General features: G+C 36.9%; 1 protein-coding gene across 6 annotated transcripts in view; it reads left to right on the top strand.

Annotated features, from left to right (window-relative positions):
• Positions 1-27,354, top strand: part of CHRM3 (cholinergic receptor muscarinic 3) — a 538,512-nt gene that overhangs the window by 189,019 nt on the left and 322,139 nt on the right. The gene's annotated exons all lie outside the window — the stretch shown is intronic.

Raw genomic sequence — 27,354 nt, 5'->3', positions numbered from 1 at the left:
ACAAAGTACCCATCTCAAGAACTCTGGTATGCAGAGGACCTCTGGTATGCAGCACATTGCATGGTATCTGGGAGCAATTCAACAAATAATTGTTGCCTGAATAAATGCTCCTGTACTTAATGCATGGCCATAATCAAGCCCCCATTAGAAATGTTCAGTTGTCCTTTGCATTTTACATTTTTAGATGTTATATTGCAGTGATTTAGTGCACAATCATCCTGTGAACGAAAGACGATTTTGAAAATCTAAAGCAAAGTTAAAAAAAAAAAAGCATTGAGACACTTTAAAAAAAGAAAAAAGACGTCTATATATTTCAACTGTCATGTGCCCCACTGTCCTGCTCTGTGGCAAAGGAACCAGAATGCCAGCAGGTCTGGGTGCACTGCTGCTCATAATAGCATTTTACAAAAACCTGCACAGTCTTTAGATATGCAGAGCAGTGGAAGGAGTATATGCACGTGTATATGGTGGTTCACAAATGCCCAGAGCACTTTGTAGAAAAGGAAGTTGGTTTATGAGTCCAGCTTAGACCTCCAGGTGTTACAAGAAAGCAAAACTGTTACCCTAGTGAGTTACTGAAACATCACTATAAGTGAGAACTGAAAAATGTATTAATTTATGAATAATCAATGTACTGGTTACAATGCAAAACCAAATTTTAATATCTACTAAATCACTCAACTGAGTGAAAATAGCCTCCTACACGTGTAGACATCTCTCTGCCAAAGATGATTCAAGGTGCTAAATGTAAGCACTGTCCTGGGCTTCCCTGGTGGCACAGTGGTTAAGAATCCACCTGCTAATGCAGGGGACACGGGTTTGAGCTCTGGTCCGGGAAGATCCCACATGCTGCGGAGCAACTAAGCCCGTGTGCCACAACTACTGAGGCTGCACTCTAGAGCCCGCGAGCCACAACTAGTGAGCCCGCGCACCTAGAGCCCGTGCTCCGCAGCAAGAGGAGCCACCACAATGAGAAGCCCGCACACCGCAACGAAGAGTAGCCCCCGCCTCGCTGCAACTAGAGAAAGCCACAACGAAGACCCAATGCAGCCAAAAATAAATAAATTTATTTTTTAAAAATGTAAGCACTGTTCATGAAAAAGAATCATATATTAGTGCATGAAAATTACATAAAATTATATATTTCAGACTTTGCATCTGAAGTACTTTGTAAGTCTCCATTAAATGTATGACTAGATACAAGACCACTTATTTACAAATGCCATCAAATGCCTTAGTGATAAACATAAAGTAGTGGTATCTTTTATTTTTATATGAAAACCCACATTTTAAGCATCACTGATTGTTTTAAATCTTATTTTAGATTTCTCTCTGAGGCATGTTGTATTGTTTGTCTGTAAATTGTCTTGGACCTAAAATTATGGATGTGATGGGTCCACAGCACTCAACATCACCTTCATAGATCACCTGGTCTGTCTGATTCCCTTTCTCTCATCGTCCCCCAGGAGGCCAAGATGGTGGCCTTGCCCCTGTGGATCTCTAGCTCTGCCTGGAATATAGTAGGTGCTGAAGGTTTGTTGATGAGATGACTGAATCCTCTTTCCTAATACTTTCATCTTCAATTCATTCACTGGTTTATTAAGTTAACCATTAAAAATCTGTTAAATGCCCATGATATATCTTGGGACATAAGGACCAATAAGATATGATTCTTATCCCCAAGGATTTTACAGTCTAGCATAAAAAGAGGACAAACAGACAAAGAAGGGCAGTACATCTTACCAGTTTTATGACCTACGTATAAAACAAGATGCATGTGGAACACAAGGAAAGGTTGGCCAGTTCTCTTTGAGGCAGGGAAGAAAGTTTACTTAAAGGACTATGGTTTAACCCATTTTTAATAAATTGAAACTTTATAATTAAAAAAAAAGTAGAGACCAAAACTTTCCCTATATTTATTCTAGCTTCCCTGATCTTCCCAATAGGAAATTCTTTATCTCTTACCCAAATTCTTCATGATGCATTTTTAACTTGAAGTCCCTTAGTTTCTCCAGGGAAGATAGAAAATAAAGGATTGGTATCCCTTATTTAGCAGTCTGAATTTTTGGCAGTCTGAATTGCTGGATCAAAACCAAAAAGATTAAATATAACTGGAATAAACATAAAATCCTATATTTAAATTAAAAATTTTATCATAACGTATAAGAGATAAGAGAAGCACAGTTTTACATGGGAAAAAAAAAAGGTCTGAGGATTTTAGTTGGCTACAAACTTAAATATAAGCCCATTGCAGGATGTAGCTGCTAAAAATGTAACTCACCTCCTTGCTCACAGTTGGCATTCATGGAAAATGTCTTCACATCACAGTGAGAATTATGCTCACTGTGCTGGGCACTGGGCGGAACACGTCTGAAAAATGATCCGTTTGGTTCTGCATGTCATATTGAAAACTGTGGAAAACCTGAAAGCTTCTCTTGGAGAAGGCCATCCACAGATGCATCTCTAGACTAGCCCTGGCCAGCATCCTGATCTTCAGCTCCAGCCATCTGCTGAGCAGCTCTCTCACCCATTTGTACCAATTCTCAATTGTTCCATCACTTCTTCAATCCAAACAGTCCACAATCAGTTATCTAAAATTGAATTGCTCTTGCTTCCCTCCACAAGCCCTCTCCCTGTAATGCAGGCTTCCATTCGTAGCATCTCTGCTCTACGTCCACCCAGATGGAAAACTTTGGGTTTCTTTCTTCTTTAACCTCTCCCTTTTGCCTCTGCTTCTCTGACATTCCCTGGTACCAGCGACAGGGCTTACACACATCATTGTCTCTCCTTTACGTTTAATCAGCCTGTTCTTCTGTCTCTTGTATTCATTTCACAGCTAAGGTGAAAGAATATTGTCACACCATCTTAAAAATGCTAAAACAAGGACTTAAACTTACTACTGATGAAGGGTTATTTTTTCTTTTTTAATTTTAAAGTAAAGACTTTGGCAAAATTCACCCTGCATGTGGTCTTTATTTTTAAAAAAAATACAAGAAATAAGAAGATGACTCTGAACTAATACTCTAAACTGGAGTTTTCATAACCACTTAAATGAATGTATGGGGGCTTCAGCTGAAAGTTGAGAATAACTGAGTCCCCACCACACACGTTTTCGGGGCCTTGTGTCTGAGAATGTAGCAAAGTAACACAGTTTGAAGTTTATCTAAGTAGAACTGCTACAAATTTTATGTCCTGAAAAATGACAGTGTTTCTGAAATTAAAAAAAAAATAAAAAAGACAGTATTTTGTCTGTTTTTGTAAGGAAGAAGGGTGCCATTTCCACTCCCTCATTCCCCTGGAGAGAAAATGCAGTAAGTGGAATGGGAGATAGCTGCCTCAGCTTCGGCATGGGATGTCAGAGTTCAAAGGTCTCGATTGGCGAGCCCCAGAGCCCTGCTCCAGAGCTCTGAGCTGGCAGAACACAGGGTCCCAGGCTTGCAGAGTTCCAGTCTTTTATTTTCTCTCTTGAAAAGAAGCTGGCTCTCTGTAAGTGGAGCTTATTCATTTGAATTAGGACTTCTCACCATGTCTTCATTAAAAATAGATGGAGTCCCTGATATATGACACTAGTACATTCCTTAGTGGCCTAGATGTTATAGTGGCAGAGCTGTATTGAAAAATGAATTTTAGTCTCAGAAAGCTTCATTGTAGTGAAGAGGTTTGGGCTTTTTTTCCCCGAAATACAGCTAGTCTAGAAACATGTGCCCTTATAATTATTTGAGCACGAAGTGATCTACCGTGATTGACCTTAAAACTAAAATTTAAATCTGCATCTATAGTAGCCCTGCCACTTTTTTTCCTCTATAGAAATTGTCAGGTGTTTTGTTTTTGCTTTTTGTTTGTTTTTTAATCTTCATTCTAGTGCCTGAAGGACCTGATTTCTCCTTTAGTTTCCAAAATTTGTTTGGGTGTCAGACCAAAGTATAATAACTGGATTAACTTGATTTATTTCTTACTTTATTTCTTACTTTAGAACGTTCCTTTAAAAAAAAATGAAGCTCAAATATTTTATCTCATTTGGCTGAGATCAACTCTGTGATCTGTTTACCAGGTTTTTATAATTTCAATATTACTTTCAAGCCATCTAAAAAAAAGACTGTATTAACTTATATTTAAAAGTAAATCATTATATTAATTTCAGCAGCCGCCCCCAGACTTTTCCCTTCTCCATTTCTACGAACAAATGAGTAGAGTTTTTTTTTTTTTTTCATTTTCTCTTATTTTTACTGATTTCTCTAAAAATATGTACTTACGGACCAACTTAGAAGAGCAATTTCAAATCTGTTGCCTATTTTTAACCTCAGTTTAGAGAATATAGACGTTTCTTTATCAGGCTCAGAATTTCCCTAGAAGCACAACTTGAAGTAATTTGAGTTAAAAGATGAATAATACCCTGTGTAGTTCTGGACTATGGCGAGTCCAGTAAGGTAGCATTTCTCAAGTAAAGGACACAGTGTCAAGCCGTCTGTGAACCACCAGGTGAAGAAAAACATCAACTGATAGAGACCTTCATTCAGGCCTAGAGATGTAACTGACATATTACAGCAGTTGAACAGTTGGTTATAAAAGCAACCAATTTGTTCAAAAGTAATCCCTAGCACCTTTAACCCTTACTCAAAAGCAATTGCTATTAAGTTGAAAATAAATCTTCAGAATTGTAATTAAACCCCTGAAGTTCAAATCCACAGATAAGCAAGTTTATCATTTGCTGCTTTATATAACCACTTTAATTGTGCTGTTAGGTATTTTCCATATCATTGGCATCTTTTTTCCCCTTTGAATCTGTATTGATTACCAGTGGCCTTGGGATATACCAGGAATTAAGTAAAACATGTAAGTAGATAAACTTTTTCTCCCTTTTGATGTCCAAAACATTCTGCTAGGTGTAAAGTATTTCTGTATTCTGTGTTCTGACACAACATAATGTTATTAGTTTTAACATTTGGAAATCAGAAGTGAAGTACTTTGCACATGCCTCGTTTGATTTACAAGCAAGGCACTAAAACTGCATTTCTAAAACCAGAAAAATTTGATAAGCACAGTTGTACTACAGGGAGTTTGTTGACTTTTGTTTTAGGAGACTAAAAGTGGCAGCAACAAAGCTTTTCCCCAAATGGTTCATTTTCTATATGTGTTATGTTATCGTGAGATGCATTGGCAGAGAATGCATTTTGCAAGATGTTTGTGTTTATAACAAGCACTGTTTGTATCTGTACAGGAATATCTTAATTGTGAATATAGCAGTCATACTGTTGACCTATAAATTACTGTCTAAAACCTGTGAATTTATTGTTCTGGAACCTACTTGATATTGATGGAAAGGCTCACATAAGTTCAAAGTCTGCTTAAGACTGTCTTCAGTGTTTCAAATATTGATGGTATTTTGAGAAAGTATAATTTCAGATACATTTGTGGCCATTTCTAGGTTTGATCAAAGTCTCACTATATTTCAATTTTTGATAGCTAGAATTCCAGTAGCCTGCAGAAAGCTGCCAGCATGCATGATTAAAGTATTTTAAGAAAGGAAGTAGTATGAATTTGTTAACTGAAAAAAAGACTTAAGTCTTCAGAAATATTTCCCATAACTTAAGGTATTAAATATGCCAGTTGACCTCTACTGTAATCACTTATCTATATTTTATTTTTATAAAGCACAAAAACATTGGATTTATTTAAGTATTCAAAACTCATGTATTTCCAAGATGTTTCTTATATTAAAGCATTTTTCTAAACTTCTCTTTCAGTTACCCAGCTCTTCAAGGTTGTGAACATTATGAGTAGTCATTGAAATGACGTTTTGTATTTATTCATTTCGGTGGAAGAGATTAGAATTTTCCTCCAACAAATCTAAACCTACCTTAACCGTTTTGCCGTAAAATGGTAAAACTAGCTCCAGTGCTGCTTGGAAACTGGATTGTATACCAGGGGAAATATGTTCAATATAAACATCATTGTCAAAATTTAGTTCTATTTTTCTACTTTCAACTTTACTTCCTTAATTTTAGAGTTGATTTTTAGAATACTGCAAGTTTTTGCAGAGAGTCCCATAATTTTGACCACTATTACACCAGTCTTTCTTACTACGTGTTGTTACATGTGTTTTATTTAAGAGACAGAACCTTGCCTACAACATACAGCGTCTTTATACTAGGAATCAGTGTTTGTTCATGCTTCTTAGTTTTAATTAGAGGAAAAAAATCCACTTTAAAGTACATTTCACCTGCATGGACTTATGAAACTCAAATTTTTTAAATTCGATGTGTAATATTTCTTTCATCTCTCAACTTTCACTAGACTGTTTGAAGTCACTAGAAATAAATCAATGCTGAGATAACCCCTCTAAGAATGCCTTCTTTAAATCTAGTAATTTTCCACCTCTGACTCTTCACAAGAAAAGCATTTGCAGCTCCTGGGACATTTCAGCTGTTGACACTTCAGGAACCTCCAACTCTGTGTAGGTGTTTTGAAGTAAATTTGAAACATGGAGGTGGAAGAAAAACCATATGTCCCTGAAAGTTTTATTTTATTTTATTTTTTAAGTGAAAGATTGCTGCAAGTACGAAAGGAGAGACAACAAGCAGCTCATCCATAAGGAAAGTCCTAAGAAGAGAACCAAAGTAGAGCCTCTAGTGTTTAAAATATTCTTAGCAAAAATAACAAGCCATTGTTTTACTCCTTGGAGAGTATGACAAATTAAAAAAAAAATAGCTGCATAACTCTGCGGTTTCTGTTTGATGGATAAAAAATTCTAGCAGCAATGAGTATATCACCTGATAATACCAAATTTTAATTCATAAAGAAATTGATTAATTTTAAATCAGAGAATGGACTCCAGCTCTAACCATCACACTTTTTGAGAAGGGTGCTTTCTTGCAGCAATGCATATATGTCACAGTGTTTCAGAATTTGCAGCACTTTCTGAGGAAGCAGAGGTACTCTTTGTTGATGATTTTAAAGTTTAATATTAACATTTAACGGACAAGAGAACACAAAAATGTTTTTTTTCTTTTGAGTAGCTGCACATAAATACAAATACTTTATATATTTGTTAGTGCTGTGGAAGTGACCACAATTTTTTAAGCAAGATTCAGGGGAACAGAAAACAAAAGAAGTTTCATTCTTCTATGTGTTTCTGAGGGAGAGAGGGAAGGAGGGAGAATCTGAGAACCAGAGCCTTTTCACAAAGAAAACAAGTAATTTTTAAAATTTTCCAAATAGCTCAGAGTTTAAGCTGAAGAATCAAAATAAAAAGTAAAATAAACACATCTGAGTAAATTGAATTAAATTAAAGTGAAAGATTTATGGGTGAGAATTCAATTATAATTCACTTCAACTTATATTTGGGGAATATTCCTCTTTTTACATCATCCTACCATTTATTATCATCATCACAATGCATTTTTGGACATTTCCTGTGAGCAGGGCCCCGAGGATACAAGAGGGTATACAGAATGTTCTCATCATTTAGTGATTCCAATCTGTTTTCACTTTTTATGTTGGAAAAAAATAATTGCACCTTTATTTTTGTTTCAATGGCTTTATCAAGAGGGAAATTTATTTCCGAAAGGTAAAATGGTATATAATAGCACAATTACCAGTAGCTAACATGTAGAGGATGCTGAGAAATCTTGTCCAAAGTATAAAGTAAAGCCACAGTAAAAACAGTAGTGTTAGAAGTTTCTGGTCTAGTGGGTTCTTTTGGTGGTGGTTTTTAATGAAGTGACTGCAAATTAGCTTTCTCATCATGAATTGTTTCTAATGATACCTTTTGATTTTTTTAATCTCATTAATATTAGGCTAAATGATTACAATATTAACTTGTGTTTATTCTCCCAGCTGTCCCCAGACCCCACTTCAAGCATATAGCCATGCTTTAGTATTTTCTTACCTCTGGTTAGGTTCTTGTTTTTTTTTTTTTTTTTCTATCAGGAATATTTCCTGTTTTCTGTTAAAGCCTAAACTTGTTGACAGGATTGTTTGCCACAGTGTATCTTGTGAGGGCAATAAGAAGATAAGAAATGATTTGCTCGAGCTTTCCTTTCCCCCAAAAGTACAACTCTTGACAGTTGAGGTCTCTGAGAATAGGGGTCCCTTGTATAATTCAGTGCGGGACACAGCACGTCTTCAGAGGTCGTTCTAGAAAGATTCTGGGTTTAGACATCTAGTTCTTAATTGTACAGTTAATTCTCGTGCCTCATCATAGCACAGAGCCGGGACGTTGAAGGTAGAACCCAAAGTGGGTAGCTGACAAATGACTGCTAGGGTGGGTGAGGGGCTCCCTCGTGTTTCGGTGCTGCGTAAGACACCACTGGGACCTGGGAAAAGCCTCAGTCGTTATTGAGATTGTTATTGTTATGTTATTATTCTTTAGATTTCCCTGTCAGCCCAGCAGAACAGAGGCTTCAAGTTGGATCTTTGTTGATTCAGAGAGGATAAGAAAGTGTGTTATTTCCTGGTTCCCTTGCATCTTGAATGTGCCCTGAGACACATCAGGATCCATTACTTTTATATTCTTGTGAAATTGATGTAATGAAAAGGTCGCTGGACTAGCGCTCAGGAGACTCTGATTCTAAGTCTGGGATTGCAACCTTGTCTTAGTAGAACTTGGGACATAAATAACTTTGTATTTTCACTGAAGTGATGTTAAATGGAGTTTGCTGTATCCATGACCCCAAATTTAAAGGTAGGGTCACTTGATTCAAGGTTCCTGATTACAGATAATACATGAATATGACCCATGGACAGAGTCACAGATGACTCAGAGCAGGGTCGGTGCCCCCCAACTTGTTTGCGGAAGCAGCGCTAAAGGTTTCCATTTTTACACTTTAATTGGCTCTCAGATTTTGAGTGGATGTAAACTGCTCTGAACTAATTTTTCTCCTTTACACACCAAAGTGCCCTCTCCCCCCTCTCCTCTCTCTTTTTTTTTTTTTTTGCCAAAACTGAGAGTGCTTTTTCCAAATGTGGGCTGTGAAAGTCAGAAGAGATGAGCTTGAGGGCTAATCGTATTCTCCCCCAAACCCCAACCCAAACCTGTGCTGCCACCAAGGTCTGCACAGAGGCCACCAAACACAACCAGGACTTCCCATGCTACCACCTCCAAGTTCAGGCCCCCCTCGCGCACACTTTGGCTCTTCCATCATCCTGTCTCAGCTGCTCCTTCCTCTTGTGACATCTCTTTTGGCATCTTATTTCCTCTCTGTGTTTTCAAACCCTCTCTCTTTTAGCTCCTTTCCACAGCCTGGACTCAGCTCTCTTTTCTTTTGAAAAGAGATCCTTCCCTTTGTTGTGTGTTCCGTGTAGACGTTGCTGCACACTTTCCTGTCACCAGCAAACTTCTTCTGAGGTTAGAGGGACTTGGCTTTGTCCATTTCTTTATCTCCCATTTTCAGCTGCACCGGCGGCCATGAAGATTCTGCCTTCAGTAAAACTGTTCTCTCTCAGATGAACAAAGACCATCTCATCACCAGACTCACTGGACCCTCCTCCACTTCTCCACCCTTCTGCCTTTCAGCTGTCTCTCCCGGTGACTCTCGACACAGCTCTCTCCTCCCAGACTTTCGCCTACTTCTCATCCTTTGTCAGTCTCCTTTGCAGGCTCTAGGTGGCTTTTCTTCCTCTCTTGGATCCTTAAACATTAATAGTGTTCCACAGGGTTACTCCCTGACCCTCCGTTTTTCTTTCCTGATACCATATCCAAGGGCTCTCCATCCTTTCCCCTTGGCTTTAACTTCTACTCACTTGCTGATTATGCCCAAAGTTGATGTCTTACCCATACCTCCTGCCAAGGTAGTATAAGACCCAACCCAGTAACGTCCATGATATGCCCACTTGGCCACTCCTTTTATGCACACATAAGAGCTAATTTTCCCCTAAACCTACATGTTCATGTATATTTCTTCTCCTGGTTATAAGCCATGCCACTCACCAGCAAAACCAGGAACTTCGAAGTCGTCTGTGAACGCTTCTCTTTTCCCCCTCTTCACATCCCATCCAAAACTAAGTCAAATTTAGTTTAACTCTCAGATCATCTCTGGTATCCTCCTCTTCCTCTCCATCCTTGCTGCCACTCCCTTTAAAGCCCACATCATCTCAACAGTGATGGTATCAGGCATTTTGATGGTTAGTCCCCCTTGGGCACCCCCATCCCAGTACATTCTCTGCCCTTCCTCCTAGATTGAGCCCTGGGAGGCTAACTTCCGTGTGGGCTCTTCTTATTGAACTAGATTCATGGGAGGCTCTGAAGGATGACAGGGAGTGAGGAGAGAGGTTGGGTCCCCATGGTTTTGATTTGTTTGCCTTTCTCCAGGGACACAGCTCCTCCAGGGAGGCCCGCCTTCCATCCCCAGTTTTCTCCAGGCTCTGACATTGCTCCCTCCTGCCCCTTTCTGCTTTGGGCTGGTAACAGCTTTTCACTGTTACCGGTCTCTGGTGCTTCGCCTTTTTTTGGTGGTTCTTTGTCTCTGCTCACACCTCTGTAAACAGCCCCTTTGGTAAAACGTCTTCTCTTAAACCCTTCAAGTGTGCCAGTCTGTTTCCTGCCAGGACTCAGACGGATGCACCTTTTAACTAGTCTCTCTCTTTAGCTCTGCGTTTCTCCAATCCCTCCTCCACCCTCTTTTTGCAGGATGAACTTCTTAATGTAAATTTGATGTCACCTACCTACTTAAAACCCTGCAGTGACTTCCTCGGCTCCAAGATGAGAATGAAGGCTTCTGTGGCAAACAGTGTCCTTCATGATTCGCAGCCCCTCCAGGCTTTCCCCACACCACCTGCCCCTTCTCAGGGTGGAACTAGTTAAGGCTAAGTGCTTATAAGCCGAATCAGTACAGAAAGCCCTGTGCTCTAGCTCCAGAGAGGCTGACTCTGGCCGTGCTCTGTGTGACCTGCTGGTCCCCCTCTCCCAGTGCTACCACCATGTGAACCAATAGGTATTTTGTTCAGATTTTGTCACTTAGGTTAATATCCAAGAAGAGGAATGGAAATGAGAAAGATTGCTTTTTTTCCCCAGTGGATGACTTTTTTCCTTGGAAGATGTTAAATTGGAAATAAGGATGAAAACGAGACAGATGAAATGAGGGTTGCTCAGGGAAGCTCAAGAAAGAGGCATTTTTCTCCTGTATGCAAGTACCTCTGGATAGATCAAAGGAATATTTCCCCCCTCCCTCTGTTCCTCCCTTCTTTCTTTCTGCTTTTCTTTCACTCCTTCTGTCTTTGTTTCTATTCATGTTTCCCTTAGCATTAATCTCTAGGCATGACATGTTTTCCTACATTATGTGAAGTGTATTTGAGATTTTTAAACCCATTGATTTAAATATGTGGGATGGGAAAGAGGGAGAGGGGTAATTTTAAAGCCCAGTGATCGAAGGCTGCGGCCATGGTTCTCCTTTGAAATATTACTTTCAAGAATCCAGTGGAGAGGATTATGTAATTTCTTAAGTGGATCTTCACATTTCAGGAAAGGAATTACTTTTCCTAAGGGAGCGAGTCTCATGCTGGATCATTCCTTTCAGCAAGCCCCACCTCCTGCCATCCTCCACTCTCAAATCTTGTGTTTTCTCCAGTTAATTTGCTGCGGTCTGGGGCGGGTGATTGATGGGAGATTTTAGAGAAGCATAGACTCTTGAGTGGTGGTGGTACAAGGAATGACAATGTTGGGTTGTTTCCTGATCCATAAAACAAGCAAATAATTTCTGTGACCTGATCGATCCCCTGTGACAGAAGTGGTTTTTAAACTGTATTTTCTTAAAGGAAATGTCAATATGCATGAAAATCTGGCAGAGAGTATTGAATAATAAAGTGGAAAGAAATGGGAATGAGTTTAGAGTTTTAGAGGAACTTCTGAGTTTTTTTTTTTTTTTTTTTTTACGGTTTTGTAGTTCTGTGACCCATTAGGGGGGAAATAAAAGTAGGCTCATGAAAGCAAGACTGTGTGACATTGGACAAATGACTTAATTTCTCTGAGCCTCAGTCTTATTTCTGAAATGAGGGGAAAGAGTATACCACATGTACTTATTGTGATGATTCAATAAAATAGATAACCTAGAAAACGTGTAGGAGGGTCTAAAGCCTGAGTTCTCAGTAAATGGCTAAATGATGGCTCTTGTTCTGTTCTGGTGGCTGTTCTCATGGCTGTTACTTAGACGTTCTTGGGCTTCTCATTGTTGTCTGTATGTATGCTTTTTATGTCAATTTGGTCTCAATCCTTTCGTTCCTAGTTGTGCAATAACCTTTCCACCGTGTTAGTCTTCAATTTAAAGCTTCCGTAGTTTCCTCCTTTATTCTCATAAAACCTTTAATAGCAATATAAATGCCAGTAATTTGGTCCTTTTTAAAAAAATCGTGTTTTGAGTAAGAGGAGTTATGTCTGACTTTAAGATTATGATTTTATAATAAAAATTTAATTCTAGTAACAATTCTGGACAACTTTCAGTATTTTTTTTTTTAAGATTTCTTTTTTCATGTGGACCATTTTTAAAGTTGTTATTGAATTTTGTTACAGTATCGTTTCTGTTTTATGTTTTGACTTTTGGGCCGTGAGGCACGTGGGATCTTAGTTCCCTGACCAGGGATCGAACCCGCACCCACTGCTTTGGAAGGCAAAGTCTTAACCACTGGACTGCCAGGGAAGTCCCAACTTTCAGTATTGTTAGGGGTGAAGTCTCCATTTAAGATCATGAATTTTGGTATGAGAAGAAACTAAATAATTGGGAGTGTGAAATACTGACCTAATAAGGGGTTTTAATTAGTGATGCATTCAGGTAGGAGAAAACAGATATCTGTCTGTCAAGAAAAGCACATCCTGGACTCAAACCAAAAAAAGTGTTCGTTGATAGATCTTTACACAATAAAAGGTAGCATTTTAAATAACATGTAAACAATAGATGCTTAATACATACCTTTTGAAGTAATGCTCAGTATTCAAACAATTATTTATGAAGCCTGCTGGAAGTATGTCTTATAGGACTAGAAGCACTTTTCTAAAAATCTGTAGAAAAATTCACTTTTTCACGCTATTTGCAATAATAATGTAAGGAACTTTAACCATTTCTACATGTGCAGTTCAGTTACATTAAGTACATACACATTGTTATGCAACCAATCTCCAGAATTTTTCGTCTTACAAAACTGAGACCCTGTCCCTATTAAACAACTCCTCATTCCCCCCAGCCTTTGGCAACCACCATTCTTTGTTTCTTTTGTTTTTTTTAAATTGGACTATAGTTGCTTCATAACGCTGTGTTACTTTCTGCTGTGCACGAAGTGAATCAGCTATATGTAGACAGGTATCCCCTCCCTCTTGAGCTCCCTTCCATCCCCCGCTCATCTCACCCATCTAGGTCATCACAGAGCACCGAGCTGAGCTCCCTGTGCTATACAACAGGTTCCCACTAGCTATCTATTTTACACATGGTACCATTCTTTGTTCCTATACGTCGACCACTTTAGATATCTCTTGTAAATGGAATCATACAGTAGTTGTCTTTTTGTGACTGATTTATTTCACTTTGCATAATGTCCTAAGGTTCATTCATGTTGTAGCCTAAATCTGAAAGCTGAATAAATACTCCATTGTTTGTATTGATATATACCACATTTGTTTATCCATTTATCTGTTGATGGACACTTGGCTTGCTTCCAGAACTCATGGCTGTTGTGCATAGTGCTGCTATGAGCATGGGTGTGCAAATATCTCTTTGAGATTCTGCTTTCAATTCTTTTGGATATATATACACAGGAGTGGAATTGCTCGATCATTTGGTAATTCAATTTTTAATTATTTTGAGGAGCCTTTATACAGTTTTCTATGGGGACTGCAACAGTTTAGATTCCCATCAACAGTGCACTTTGATTTCTCCACGTCTTCAACATGACTTGTTATTTTCTTGTTCTTGATAGTGACCATCCTAATGGATGTGAGGTGGTATTTCATTGTAGTTTTGATTTGCATTTCCTTAATCATAGTGACATTGAACATCTTTCCATATGCTTATTGGCCATTTGTATATCCTCTTTGGAGAAATGTGTATTCAAGTCCTTTGCACATTTTCAATCAAGTTGTTTTTGTTGAGTTGCAGTAGTTCTTTAAATATTCTGTATATAATCCCTTATCAAATATATGATTTACAAATATTTTCTCCCATTCTGGGGGTTGCCTTTTCACTCTGTTGATTATACTCTTTGATATATAGCAGTTTTTAATTTCGATATAGTTCAATTTGTTTAATTTTTAGAATTATTTTTTAATTTTTTAAATATATAGTGAATGAATATAGAGTTGTATTATAGTACTTCTAGTTCATTGTTGTTGTTTGCTATGGAAAAGAAGTAACATGGAAATATTAATAGTCCCTTATCACAACAGGATAACATTTTTAAGAAGTATAGTGCTTATTTTTATCTGAAGTTTTTTGTAAGGAATTCCTGCAATTAAAGGCAAGAATTTAGGCAAAGTTAACTTTTTGGGAAAGATAGATAAGGCAAGAATAAATAATAAAGTGTTACTTCAAGACTATCTGAGTTATTCTAAACAGATGCTATAACTACTACCGCTATTCAGTGATAGGCAAGGCCACATATCTTGTATCCTGGTGGGCATTCAGTTGTCTTGGACAAAGCATGCTATTGGACATGCTATTTATAGACTACTCATCACCAAGTTCTCACCTGAGGTTGGTTATTCAATCTTCCTTAGCCTTTGGAAGGAAGTTGTCTCTAAAGTAAGCATGTATAGTAAAAGCCAGTGAGCTCTGGGTTTGACCTTTATTATAGCCAAGGGTTTTTCAGTCTGGGTCTAGAAACTGACCCTCTGTTTTACCGGAGAAAATGTATTAGTGACCCATGAAAAAGAGCCTTATATGATTAATGAACCTCAAGGTAAGTTGGGGTGCATGGGCATTTCTTTTAACCTTAACCATGTATCATTTTATCTATATCTGTCTACACATACACACACATATAACAAAATTTTATACACACACGTAGGCACAGACACATTATGGATAGTTCATAGATATGATAAATTTCACAATAAATGAACAGCTTTACATTAAGTTCTGTTTGGAGTGAAAATTATAAGTATTTTTCTGTAGCTTAGTCATTTGCCACTGGAGAGAGTGGTTTTATGGCCCAAATTCTATTTGATTTTCTTTGGTGGTATTATGAAGTTTCAGACATGCAGTAAAAGATGAACTTTGATAAGAACAAGAAGATACCTAGTTAGCTGTTAATAAAAATTTAGAGGGCTCATAAATTGTACATTTAAAAATTGAAATATATTTTTAAAAAATTTCTCTCCTTAAGTAAACCTTTTTCTTTGAATTAGACATCCTTGTTGTTGAGTTTGAGATTTAAGATAAAGGAGTAAACATTTCTTGCCTGTGTCTTTGTGTTCCGTGAGTGAAAGATGTTGATTATTTACACTCTAAGAAATAGTATTTCTTAGGTTGGAAATTTAATAAAACTGTAAATGGGTTAGAAAACTTAGCCTATCTGGGAAAACTGAGGTTGGATTCTTTCTTTTTTAATGACAAAAGCAATGTGAAAAAATGTAAGTTTTCTAAACACAGCTTTAGTATACTGCCGTGATATTCGTTCACTTCATTGATTTCATCTACCTGACCCCTGTATTTCCTGGGCTAGATGAATTCTTGAATATATTTTCACCTATTTTTGAAATTATTGAGAAACGGAAAGATTCTCTGCAGTCTCTGACAGTATGTCTAGCAATATACTTGCTTCTCTGAGATTTATGTCTAGAGCCAAGGGAATCTTGGCTGGCTGTCTTTCCCCTGAACACTCAGCGTGTCAGGTGACAGTTGCCCTCTAATGAAGTGGTAGACTGTGCATCTCCAGAGACTGGGGTCATTTTCTGTGGCTTACAAATAATCCAAGAGAAATAGGTCCCAGCATCAATGTCATCAGAAGCATTTCAACCTGAGAATTTTTAGATATTTCCATTGTTCCTTTAATCTAGGCATTTGCAGATATCGTTCCTCTGAAATGGTGCCGTTGGGGAAAGTGGAATGCCAACTAATATTTTAAATTTCTGTACCTTTTAAAGGTACTATTTCTGGGATGATTAATTACAGAGTAAGTTTCTTCAGTGTTGCTTTCTTAATTTATGATTGTATGAGTTCATTTCATTAAGGTCTTTTCAGTCAGTATGCCCTATTTAATGACTAAGATTTTTAATAGAAAAATTGGATTTGATAATATATTTCTAAAGGTAGGATGAAATACATATCTCATGAGTCATTTATGGATTGAGTTATACTGATTTTTATGCCAGGAAGAACCACATGAGCTATCCAAAATTTAATCAGCTAACATTTTAAATATCTGTATGGTTGTATGGTCCAGATAATATAAATGAGTGAAGAATCATTGTCACATTCAAAAGTTTTTATGCAAGAAGACATTTACATATCTTAAGATCTAGATATATTCAAAATCTAATCAAGCCATCAGCCTGTGTGAAAGTTTCAGACTATTTTAGTAGAAGGAAAAAATAGGTCATGCCCATAACTGAATTTAGGGTTATGGAACACGTGTTTTCTCCCCTCTTGATAGTCAGTGATGGAGCCATTGATATAATGACCATGTGGAGTTGAGTGCCTCTCATAAGATTGAGCAACAAAATCCCATGAAAACCCTGGCCAAAGGAGCAGGTCGAAAGGACTCACAATCAGGCTGACAAAGCAAGCATCTTTCAACTCTGAGAAGATGTGGAATTAAAATATAAATGTTTAAAAGAATCAAGACCATAATATTAACATTTTTGTTTTAAGGAGAATCCGTGCATATTTGGTAATTTACAGACATGTCATTTTAAGATTGTCTTAGTAGAGTTACAGTCTGATAATTCTACTTTAAAATGTGTAATCATTTAAACTTGGGATTTTGACCAGAAATCTCACTGTTTATATTTTCCATTAGTATATTTAAGATAAAGTTTCTGGCATTTGTAAGGTTAATTTATTAGGTTATGAGAACTACCTAATACTTAGGGAAATTTTCCATTCAAGCATGTATAACACTTTAAAAGGATTAGACATACCAATTGAGAACAACTATCATTCAAGGTCACCCTGGGATCAGTTTCCAAAGTGTGCCTTGGTACCCTTTGGGGTCCTTCCATGTCCTTTAAGGGGTTTCATATGGTCAAAACTGTTTTCATAATACTACTAAGAGACTATTTGCCTTTTTCACTCCTACCCCTCAGCATGTCCAGTGGACTTGCCCATAGACTTCATGAAGTTACTATATTGCAACAGAGAGACTGCAGAAGTAGATGGAATCCAGCCATCTTATATTAAGCCAAACATTAAAGAGATTTGCAAAGACGTAAAGCAACACCACATTTTTACTACATTTTATGTTTTGAAAAACATAGTTATTTTCCACCAAAACATATTATTTATGTTAATTTTTTAAGAATTTTTTTTTGATTTAAGTGAATTAAATAAATATGTGTTTTAATTTCTAAAACAGTAAATGTTGACAGGTGTAATTCATTTAAGAATAGCTCTTTTAGGGTCCTCAGTAATTTTTAAGAGTGTCAAGGGATCCTGAGACCTAAAACTTTGAGACTCACTACTCTAATGATTGCTAAAATTACCAGATTTATAAAGTAAGACAGGCTAAGTAAAATGCCTAAGGAAACCTTGATTTTGATTTGTAAATTTAATGAATTGAATTCCAAATTCAATTTGAAATCTTAATTCCGAAGTAAACCTAAAAATAGTCTCTTCTATGCACCAAAAATGCTCTTAACATCAATAAAAAATGTGTGATTACATAAATCAGGCAACACCTAAGTTTTAGTTTCCTGACTGCAATCCTGTCACACACTCTATCTGACGAAGGTACTGGGTTTTCACTGTCATCCACATGCCCTCTCTTCCCTCTTGCTGCTAAGGTTTCATTTAGGTAGAAATGTGTTACTTTCTAAACTTAAAGAGCAAAATTAAGTTTCTACCTAAAAAGAATATTAATAAAAGTCTATGTGTTATGGGCAAGCCCAACAGGCTAACCCCATTGTTTCCCTGGGACAAATTACCTCATCATTCTGGGCCTCGGTACTCTCAGCTATACCAGGCTGATAATAATGCAATAATCCTGCATAGGATTGTTGGGAGGGATGAATTAGTAAATTAAAGGTGATTATAATAATTCCTGGTACATCGTAACTATAGAAAAAGTACCCAATTATTGTCTGTATTTTTATTAAAAAATTGTCAGATTCCCATTAACAAATGCATAGGCATCTTGTTGAGACAACTTTTTCTTGGTTTGCAGGTTGCCTGTATTCCTTGCTTTTATATACCTCGGGAAAATAAAAGTACATGTAAGACTGATGTTAATTGTGGGCCCAGTTTCTTTAATAATTTGGAATACTGGCAAATTTTTTCAAATTCCTGACTCAGCTTTTTCTTTGTCATAAAAATTTTATTTTATTTAACTTTTAAAAATTTATTTTTATTTTATTTAAATTATTTATCTCACTGGTATGCCACTAATATAAAAGTGAAAACCAAAGAAAGTTCAATTTAAATCAGCCATTCCATTATATGTGTGTGTATTAAAAATTAATTTTGGAATTTATTCCTTGATCTGAAAAATATATAAACTTAACTTGCATTCCTTAGATTTATTTTGAAGTGCTTTTGCAATGTAAGTCGTGGTTGTAAACTTAAAACTATAAGATCAAGGGGGATCTATTCCAGGGCTACAAGAATGGTTTTAACATCCACAAATCAATTAGTGTGGTGCACTACATTAACGAAATGAAATATGAAAATCATATGATCATCTCAATAAATGAAGAAAAAAATTTGACAAGATTCAGTATTCTTATATGATAAAAACTCTCAACAGACTGAGTATAGGGGGTATGTACCTCAACATAATAAAGGCCACTTAATGGGACTTCCCTGGTGGTCCAGTGGTTAAGACTCCACGCCCACAATACAGGGGGCTTGGGTTCAATCCCTGGTCAGGGAACTAGATCCCACATGCCACAAGAGCCCACATGCCACAACTAAAGATCCCACATGCCACAACTAAAAGATCCCACATGCTGCAACTAAAATGATCTTGCACATGGCAACGAAGATCCCACATGCCACACAGCTAAGACCCGGAACAGCCAAATAAATAAATATTAAAAAAAAAAAAGTAAAAGCCATTTATGACAAATCCATAGCCAACAGCATACTCAACAGTGATAAGCTGAAAGCTTCCTCTAAGATCAGGAACAAAAAAAGAATGCCTGCCCTTAGCACTTTTGTTCAACATAGTACTGGAAGTCCTAGCCGGAGCAATTAGGCACAAAAAATAAATTATACCCTATGTTCTATTTTAATATTGGAACATCAGTGTTCATTCTTTTGTTTGCATTTAGAATTAGGGAAAGCTTTCATTAGGCAATTTCTCATTGCCTTCTAGGAGTCTGTGTATTTTTAAAGGAAGGTGCATTTTCACTGGAAGAAATGCCCAAATATTTATTAATAAGCACAGCAGTGTTCATACTCTCTCAGGTTCTAAGTTCCTTTATTTTATGGGGCCAACCTTGTGTCATAGTAAATGTAATAAATTGCAACAACATGCTATGTTAAATATATTATTTGTAGTAAAACGTTGAAGTTTATGTATAACTTTATTTTGGAATCATTTAGTTACAAATGAATCAAGCTTATTTGTCATTGGCTGAGATTTCTTGATAAACATGGTAGATGCAAAATTTAACCCAAGTATTCTGCCATCTGAATCCTTAAGTGCTTATCACATCTAACTCCTTCGCTCAGAGGTTGCTTTTGAAAATATTCCATGGTATATGCAAAATTTAACCCAAGTATTCTGCCATCTGAATCCTTAAGTGCTTATCACATATAACTCCTTCGCTCAGAGGTTGCTTTTGAAAATATTCCAAACATAGTTACTTGAAATGAACTTTTGTGGGTTTTAATAAATTACAGTCTTGGAAAAGAGTTGCTCTGACAAAATTCTTGTTGGCAAGGATATTTCCTGCTAGATACTTCCATCTGTTTTAATTGTTCTGTATGCCCTAAAGTAAGCAACATGGATATTTTACATGCAAGGAAGTACCATAGTTCTCTTGCCAAACCATAAAAGAATAAACCTTGGTACTTCTGTGATTTAGAACATGGAAAAACTCATTTGGTAATTTTCAGTACCACCATGCTAATGCAGAGAGTAACAATGACACCACTAGCCAGTGGCACACACGCAAGAACATTAAGGAAAGGCAAAGTTTGTCAGCTCCATTACTCAATTCTAGACAAAATGTGACAATTTTCATCAGAACAAAAATTTAAATACAAAACTATTAGACATGATGTTAGCAAAAAAAGATTTTTGACTTCACAAATTGTACATGCTATATAAAGCAATTCGATTCAAAATTATTTTTCTTGCACAGCCCCATTCTTTCTATTTTTTAAAATTTTTCATCATTTTTTTTAACATCTTTATTGGACTATAATTGCTTTACAGTATTGTGTTAGTTTATTTAGTGAATCAGCTATATACATATGTATATCCCTATATCCCCTCCCTCTTGCATCTCCCTCCCACCCTCCATATCCCACCCCTCTAGGTGGTCACAAAGCACCGAGCTTATCTCCCTGTGCCATGCAGCTGCTTCCCACTAGCTATCTATTTTACATTTGGTAGTGTATATATGTCAGTGCTACTCTCTCACTTTGTCCCAGCTTACCCTTCCCCCTCCCAGTGTCCTCAAGTCTGTTCTCTACGTCTGTGTCTTTATTCCTCTCCTGCCCTGAGGTTCATCAGAACCTTTTTTTTTTAGATTCCACATACATGTGTTAGCATACAGTATTTGTTTTTCTCTTTCTGACTTACTTCACTCTGTATGACAGACTCTAGGTCCATCCACCTCACTACAAATAACTCAATTTCGTTTCTTTTTATGGCTGAGTAATATTCCATTGTATATATGTGCCACATCTTCTTTATCCATTCACCTGTCGATGGACACTTAGGTTGCTTCCATGTCCTGGCTATTGTAAATAGTGTGGCAATGAACATTGTGATACATGATTCTTTTTGAATTATGGTTTTCTCAGGGTATATGCCCAGTACTGGGATTGCTGGGTCATATGGTAGTTCTATTTTTAGCTTTTTAAGGACCCTCCATACTGTTCTCCATAGTGGCTGTACCAATTTACATTCCCACCAACAGTGCAAGAGAGTTCCCTTTTCTCCACACCCACTCCAGCATTTATTGTTTGTAGATTTTTTGATAATGGCCATTCTGACCAGTGTGAGGTGATACCTCATTGTAGCTTTGATTTGCATTTCTCTAAGTATTAGTGACGTTGAGCATCGTTTCATGTGTTTGTTGGCAATCTGTATATCTTCTTTTGAGAAATGTCTATATAGGTGTTCTGCCCATTTTTGGATTGGGTTGTTTTGTTTTTTTGATATTGAGCTGCATGAGCTACTTGTAAATTTTGGAGATTAATCCTTTGTCAGTTGTTTCATTTGCAAATATTTTCTCCCATTCTGAGGGTTGTCTTTTCGTCTTCTTTATGGCTTCCTTTGCTGTGCAAAAGCTTTTAAGCTTCATTAGTCCCGTTTGTTTAGTTTTGTTTTTATTTCCATTTCTCCAGGAGGTGGGTCAAAAAGGATCTTGCTGTGATTTATGTCATAGAGTGTTCTGCCTATGTTTTACTCTAAGAGTTTGATAGTGTCTGGTCTTACATTTAGTTCCTTAATCCATTTTGAGTTTATTTTTGTGTATGGTGTTAGAGAGTGTTCTAATTTCATTCTTTTACATGTAGCTGTCCAGTTTTCCCAGCACCACTTATTGAAGAGGCTGTCTTTTCTCCATTGTATATTCTTGCCTCCTTTATCAAAGATAAGGTGACCCTAGGTGCATGGGTTTATCTCTGGGCTTTCTATCCTGTTCGATTGATCTGTGTTTCTGTTTTTGTGCCAGTACCATACTGTCTTGATTAATATAGCTTTGTAGTATAGTCTGAAGGCCAGGAGCCTGATTCCTCCAGCTCTGTTTTTGTTTCTCAAGATTTTTTTTTCTATTCGGGGTCTTTTGTGTTTCCATACAAATTGTGAAGTTTTTTGTTCTAGTTCTGTGAAAAATGCCAGTGGTAGTTTGATTGGGATTGCACTGAATCTGTAGATTGCTTTGGGTAGTATAGTCATTTTCACAATGTTGATTCTTCCAGTCCAAGAACATAGTATACCCATCTGTTTGTATCTTTTTTTTTTAATTAATTCATTTATTTATTTATATTTTTGGCTGTGTAGGGTCTTCGTTTCTGTGCGAGGGCTTTCTCTAGTTGCGGCGAGCGGGGGCCACTCTTCATCGCCGTGCACGGGCCTCTCACTGTCGTGGCCTCTCTTGTTGCGGAGCACAGGCTCCAGACACACAGGCTCAGTAGTTGTGGCTCACGGGCCCAGTCACTCTGTGGCATGTGGGATCTTCCCAGACCAGGGCTTGAACCCATGTCCCCTGCATTGGCAGGCAGATTCTCAACCACTGCGCCACCAGGGAAGCCCATGCTTGTATCGTCTTTAATTTCTTTCATCCGTGTCTTATAGTTTTCTGCATACAGGTCTTTTGTCTCCTTAGGTAGATTTATTCCTAAGTGTTTTATTCTTTTTGTTGGAGTGGTAAATGGATGTTTCTTTAATTTCTCTTTCAGATGTTTCATCATTAGTGTATAGGAATGAAAGAGATTTCTGTGCATTAATTTTGTATCCTGAAACATTACCAAATTCATTGGTTAGCTCTAGTAGTTTTTTGGTGGCCTATTTAGGATTCTCTAGGTATAGTATCATGTCATCTGCAAAGAGTGACAGTTTTGCTTCTTCTTTTCCAATTTGGATTCGTTTAATTTCTTTTTCTTCTCTGATTGGTGTAGCTAAAACTTCCAAAACTATGTTGAATGATAGTGGTGAGAGTGGCAACCTTGTCTTGTTCCTGATCTTAGAGGAAAATGGTTTCAGTTTTTCACCATTTAGGACGATGCTGGCTGTGGGTTTGTCATATATGACCTTTATTATGTTGAGGTAGGTTCTGTCTATGCCTACTTTCTGAAGGGTTTTTATCAAAAATGGGTGTTGAATTTTGTCAACAGCTTTTTCTGCATCTATTGAGATGATCATATGGTTTTTGTCCTTCAGTTTGTTAATATGGTGTATCACATTGATTGATTTGCATATATTGAAGAATCCTTGCATTCCTGGGATAAACCACACTTGATCATGGTGTATGATCTTTTTAATGTGCTGTGGGATTTTGTTTGCTAGTATTTTGTTGAGGATTTTTGCATCTATGTTCATCGATGATATTGGCCTGTGGTTTTCTTTTTTTGTGACATCTTTGTCTGGTTTTGCTATCAGGGTGATGGTGGCCTCGTAGAATGAGTTTGGGTGTATTCCTCCCTCTGCTATATTTTGGAAGAGGATAGGTGTTAGATCTTCTCTAAATGTTTGATAGAATTCGCCTGTGAAGCCATCTGGTCTTGGGCTTTTGTTTGTTGGAAGATTTTTAATCACAGTTTCAATTTCAGTGCTTGTGATTGGTTTATATTTCCTATTTCTTCCTATTTCAGTCTTGGAAGGTTGTGCTTTTCTAAGAATTTGTCCATTTTTTCCAAGTTGTCCATTTTATTGGCATATAGTTGCTTGTAGTAATCTCTTATGATCCTTTGTATTTCTGCAGTGTCAGTTGTTACTTCTCCTTTTTCATTTCTAATTCTATTGATTTGAACCTCCTCCCTTTTTTTCTTGATGAGTCTGGCTAATGGTTTATCAATTTTGTTTATCTTCTCAAAGAACCAGCTTTTAGAGTTATTGATCTTTGCTATTGTTTCTTTCATTCCTTTTTCATTTATTTCTGATCTGATCTTTATGATTTCTTCCATTCAGCTAACTTTGGGTTTTTTGTTCTTCTTTATCTAATTGCTTTACATGTAAGGCTAGGTTTTTTATTTGAGATGATTCTTGTTTCTTGAGGAAGGATTGTATTGCTGTAAACTTCCCTCTTAGAACTGCTTTTGCTGCATCCCATAGATTTTGGGTTATTTTGTTTTCATTGTCATTTGTTTCTAGGTATTTTTTGATTTCCTCTTTGATTTCTTCAGTGATCATTTGGTTATTTAGTAGTGTATTGTTTAGCCTCCATGTATTTGTATTTTTTACAGTTTTTTTCCTGTAATGGATATCTAGTCTCATAGCATTGTGGTGGGAAAAGTTACTTGATATGATTTCAATTTTCTTAAATTCACCGAGGCTTGATATGTGACTCAAGATATGGTCTGTCCTGGAGAATGTTCCATGAGCACTTGAGAAGAAAGTGTATTCTGTTGTTTTGGGGTGGAGTGTCCTGTAAATACCAATTAAGTCCATCTTGTTTAATGTGTCATTTAAAGCTTTTGTTTCCTTATTTACTTTGGTTTTGGATGATCTGTTCCTTGATAAAAGTGTTGTGTTAAGCCTCCTACTATTATCGTGTTACTGTCGATTTCCCCTTTTATGGCTGTTAGCACTTTCCTTATGACTTGAGGTGCTCTTATGTTGGGTGCATAAATATTTACCATTGTTGTATCTTCTTATTAGGTTGATCCCTTGATCATTATGTAGTGTCCTTTGTCTCTAGTAATAGTCTTTATTTTAAAGTCTATTGTGTCTGATATGAGAATTGCTACTCCAGCTTTGTTTTGATTTCCATTTGCATGGAATATCTTTTTCCATCCCCTCACTTTCAGTCTGTATGTGTCCCTAGTTCTGAAGTGGGTCTCTTGTAGAGAGCATATATACGGGTCTTGTTTTTGTATCCATTCAGCCAGTCTGTGTCTTTTGGTTGGAGCATTTAATCCATTTACATTTAAGGTAATTATTGATATGTATGTTCCTCTTACCATTTTCTTAATTGTTTTGGATTTGTTATTATAGGTCTTTTCCTTCTCTTGTATTTCCTGCCTAGAGAAGTTCCTTTAGCATTTGTCATTAAGCTGGTTTCGTGGTGCTGAATTCTCTTAACTTTTGCTTATGTGTAAAGGTTTTAATTTCTCCATTGAATCTGAATGAGATCCTTGCTGGGTAGAGTCATCTTGGTTGTAGGTTTTTCCCTTTCATCACTTTAAATATGTCCAGCCACTCCCTTCTGGCTTGCAGAGTTTCTGCTGAACAATCAGCTATTAACCTTATGGGGATTCCCTTATATGTTATTTGTTGCCTTTCCCTTGCTGCTTTTAATATTTTTTTGTTTGTATTTAACTTTTGATAGTTTGATTAATATGTGTCTCAGTGTGTTTCTCTTGGGTGTATCCTGTATGGTACTGTCCGTTCTTCCTGGATTTGATTGAATATTTCCTTTCCCATGTTAGGGAAATTTTTGACTATAATCTCTTCAAATATTTTCTCAGGCCCTTTCTTTTTCTCTTCTTCTTCTGGGATCCCTATAATTCTAATGTTGGTGTGTTTAATGTTGTCTCAGAGGTCTCTGAAACTGTCCTCAATTCTTTTCATTCTTTTTTCTTTATTCTGCTCCCTGGCAGTTATTTACACCATTTTATCTTCCAGCTCACTTATCCGTTCTTCTGCCTCAGTTATTCTGTTATTGATTCCTTGTAGAGTATTTTTAATTTCAATTATTGTGTTGTTCATCACTGTTTTCTCTTTAGTTCTTCTAGGTCCTTATTGAATGTTTCTTGTATTTTCTCCATTCTTTTTCTGAGATTTTGGATCATCTTTGCTATCATTACTCTGAATTCTTTTTCAGGTAGGTTGCCTATTTCATCTTCATTCATTTGGTCTTGTAGGTTTTTACCTTGCTTCTTTGTCTGTAACATATTTTTTTGCCGTTTCTTTTTTTTTTTTTTTTTATTGGTGGGGCTGTATTCCTGTCTTACTGGGTGTTTAGCCTGAGGTTTCCAGCTGTGGAGTTTTTAGGCAGTTGGATATTGCTGGGTCTTGGTGCTGAGATGAGGACCTCCGGGAGGCCTCATTGTGATTGATATTCCCTGAGGTCTCAGGTTCTCTGTTAGTCCAGTGGTTTGGACTCAGACCTCCCACCACAGGATCTTGGGTTCACTTTTCTGCCTGGAACAAAGATCTTGCAAGCTTTGTGGCATGGTATAAAAAAAAAAAAAGTAAGAAAGAAAGGAAAAAAGGAGCAGTACAATATCAAAAAATAAAGTTAGAAAGATAAAAAATGTATTAGGAAAAGTAAAACTATATTTGAAATAACCAGTTGCTGGGGGTTCCTCCCATCCCTTTAGGTGCCCGTGGTCTACCACCGGTGCATGGTCAGTGCCCTAGTTGTGAGTAGATGCGAATTCCACGTCCTCCTAGTACACCATCTTGACTCTGCCCCCCAGTTCTTCTTTAGTTTCTATTTGTATAAATTACAGGACATTGAAAAGTACTATAAATTGAGTTGATTTATTATTTTCCAGCTTTATTAAAGCAAGAATTTTATCTATAAATTGCATATTTAAAGTGTACCGTTCTGTCTTATAACATAATGTATACATATATGAAGCTGTCGACAAAAGATAATAAGTATGCCCGTCACTTTTTAAAGTGTTGTGATGTAATTCTTTGTAATCCCTCCCTTCCACCTCCCACGGGTCATTCTCCATCACCAGGAACCACTGACGTGCTTTCTGTCAGTATAGATTCGTTTGCATTTTCTGGAATTTCATATAAATGGAATCCTGTAATAGGCACTCCTTTTTGATCTACTTTATTTCACTCAGCATAACTATTTGATATTTATTCATATTTTTGTGTGTATCAATAGTTTCTGCCGTTTGTTGCTTTTTATTATTCCATTATGCTTATACACTACTATTTATCCATCCATCTTTAATAGACATTTGGCTTGTTTCCAGCACTGAGTTGTTAAAATTAATCTGCTCTAAATGTTTGTGTACGTGTCTTTGTATGGAAAATGATGTCAGTTCTCTTAGTTCAATACCCAGGATTAGAATGTCTTACGGTAGGTGTATGTTTGACTTTGTAGGAAACTCCCAAGCTGTTTTTCAAAGCGGTTATAGATTTTATATTCCTAGCGGCAGATGGGAGTTCCAGTTCCTCTACATCCTTGCTAAAGCTTGCTATGATCAGTATTTAGTTATTCTAACAGATGTGTAGTGGTACTGATTTGTATTTGCATTTTCCTAATGGCTCATGATCTTGAGCATCTATCATGTTGCTTATTTAACATCTGTGTATATTCTTTAGTGAAGGGTCTAATATATTTTGAAATATTTTGTTCATGTTTTCTGTTGGGCTGTTCATCCTATTATTGAGTATAACAACTTTTTGCCCACTTTT

This window comes from Globicephala melas, chromosome 16, assembly GCF_963455315.2.
Source record: "Globicephala melas chromosome 16, mGloMel1.2, whole genome shotgun sequence".
NCBI classification, from domain to species: domain Eukaryota; kingdom Metazoa; phylum Chordata; class Mammalia; order Artiodactyla; family Delphinidae; genus Globicephala; species Globicephala melas.
This window is presented reverse-complemented; position numbering and strand designations above follow the sequence as displayed.